The 2,548-nt window shown below is 48.6% G+C and overlaps 1 long non-coding RNA gene across 1 annotated transcript; it reads right to left on the bottom strand.

Moving 5' to 3' along the window:
* Positions 1-1,367: 1,367 nt before the first annotated feature.
* Positions 1,368-1,978, bottom strand: LOC143746378 (uncharacterized). The gene is made up of 3 exons (XR_013206521.1): positions 1,832-1,978; positions 1,683-1,740; positions 1,368-1,526 (listed from the first exon to the last, which is right to left on the bottom strand). It is a non-coding gene; the product is annotated as an uncharacterized LOC143746378 (long non-coding RNA).
* Positions 1,979-2,548: the final 570 nt, after the last annotated feature.

The following is a 2,548-nucleotide window of genomic DNA, read 5'->3' as shown; positions in this document are numbered from 1 at the left end:
GGAGACGAGGATCCCCCCAAAAGGCAGCGGCCGCCGGACACAGGTGCACCTGTGTCGACAGACCGCTCCAATGGAGGGACACCTCGCAACCCTTCACCGTTCCTCCATCAAGGGTAATGAGGGGGAAAAGCTATTCAGGCAGTTTCTGGCAGAGAAAGATGCTGTTCACCACCTGATAAGCTCTCCATGCATTTCGGGAAAGAAAGGCACTGGGGCGGCAAGCTGAGAACCAGGGCGGCCCGCCCCAAGATACCAAACTCCAGATTCCAACCGAGACTGAACGGGACACGGTGGAGGTTCCACTCGAGCCCGGCAGCCTCGGCGGCCCGTTTCAGCATAGCTGATAATTCTGGATCTGGCTCGGGCAACATTGAACTCCCGGAGGGAGACAATGCAGCCGAGTCATCATCTCTAGAAGTCAGCTCACCCTCCGATGCTGCAATCGGCGTCCTGTCCTCCAGGGGAGCCCCGAGTGAAACCGCTGGCCCACCCATTACAGATGGACCAGCAGACAACACAAGAGGCTCCAGTGGTTGCAGTGGAAGGGAGGAGTGAGGAGCGCACAGGGAATGGTTGCCGGGCGGGACATCCAACACTATCCTCCGGTCACCCATCCCACACAGCACCCGAGGGTGGGGCATGGTAATGGGGACTCGCTCTCCGCGAACGAAGGCAAGTCTCGCCCTCAACACTGCGACAGTCATGTTCCCACAGTGAAAACATGAGCTGTCCACAAAAGCTGTCTCAGCGTGCTGTAAGCCCAAACACGTGACACAACAGTTGTGACCATCAGAGAGAGACAGGGAACGACCGCACCCAGAAACGCACGGGCGGAATGACATCTTGAAAAAGACGCAAACGCACCCGTGTTGCTCTTTCAGAAAATAGGACCGTCACCAGTGCCGGAGCACACAAGAAACAGCAGTTGAGAGCTCAAAGCTCGCGATCACCGCTGCACTCGCGCTGTAGAACACCAGCACTGGGAGAGTCTTCCTGAAGAACACCGACACACTCGCTCGTTGTAGACAACAGCACTCTCAGAGACATCAAACGATCGGCTCCGAAGCGAAAGGCAACTAGTGCGTGCATCCACTTCCGTATTTATACCCGTGCCGCGGGGCGGAGTGTGTGATGCGAATCACGCACGCCAATTACATTAGCTCGTTCAATAGTACTCGAAGAGGATAGGCTCTCTAGCGAGATCCTAATTCAGTCGACTACGTCTGACGTTATCGACTGAAAGGGAACAGCGGGTGGAAATCACCGCTGCGCAACTCAACAAACAAAACGAAGAAAAATATAAAAAAAACAAAACTAATAATACACGTAATTTAGGCAAGGCAAAGCAGCAGGAACAGTCTGCATAGAAACACAGCAGGATTAAAGTTAGTACTTGACATACCCATTCATAAATGGTCACGTAAGATACAAAACATTCCACTTTTCTTTTACCTCAATGTAGCACATCAAATGACCCGGTGGAAAAAACGCCCTTGCACCGGTCTTCCAGAATCCTACAATCACCACTGTTACATAAAACATATTCCTTAAATGTGTTTCTATTAAAAAAAAGAGTAACAATCATTGCATCGAGACTCAGAAAATACAATCGGTCTCAATCCACATGTATTCACAGCTATTAGTCCTAGAACATCGGTTATATTCACACAATAACCATTTACCTTTTAGGTATCACTTCTGGCTTTATATACCGCTACCAGCGGGTGCCTTGCCCAGGACCTACGTGCGAAGTACATTCGTTACAATACATATCATGTCCCGACAATGATGTGCACATTATAATAATTAAAAACAAGACACACACAATTACCTTCGGCAGTAACCAACGTGACTACCCGGAAGCGTCTGGCAATCGGTCTCACCCCTTAGTTGTATACGCGAACCACTTCCACAATAACAAACACAGTATGGTTGTCCGGACACTGGGATTCTCTCTTTGTCCGACCGTGACAACCTATTTCATAGACACTGACTTAGTTACCAATGAATGGTTAGCCACCCAGCGGCTACTAGCCACCGTGACGTCAGTGGACTACCGTAGCGGCCAAGGGACAAACTTGACGTCAGCAGACTACCATAACTGCAGAGGGACAAACTTCACCCGGACAGTAGCTAATCTGCCGGTTACACTCACCTCCCGTTTCATGCGTTTACAAAGATCCCTGTACACTAAAGTGGAGGCCACTTGCCTTTTAGCTTAGATGTTTAGATACACAATATGACAGAATCATGCTTTCTTTTCAAAAAAGATGCTCGACGGGTACGCTTGTGGAAGAAAGAGAAGAAACTAGAGATGCACTTACAGTAAAAACAATTCTTGAGTATGTCAGATCTACTCATAAAAACAATTTGTGCCTATTGTGAGGCTGATTCTTCAGCTCAGCATCTGTGCATGACAAAAAAAAAAAACCAAGAACAGGGCGTTTTCCAGGAGCGCCTGGAAATGAGGATGACAAAATAATCAACAATACAAAAATAAAACTAATATTACACGATATGAGAATGAATAATGTGGAGCAACAGCGGC

This window comes from Siphateles boraxobius, unplaced genomic scaffold, assembly GCF_051911475.1.
Source record: "Siphateles boraxobius isolate OS27281-9 unplaced genomic scaffold, OSU_SipBor_1 22, whole genome shotgun sequence".
Classification (NCBI taxonomy): Eukaryota; Metazoa; Chordata; class Actinopteri; order Cypriniformes; family Leuciscidae; genus Siphateles; species Siphateles boraxobius.
Note: the sequence above shows the minus strand (reverse complement) of the source record. Positions and strands in the feature narration are given on the sequence as shown.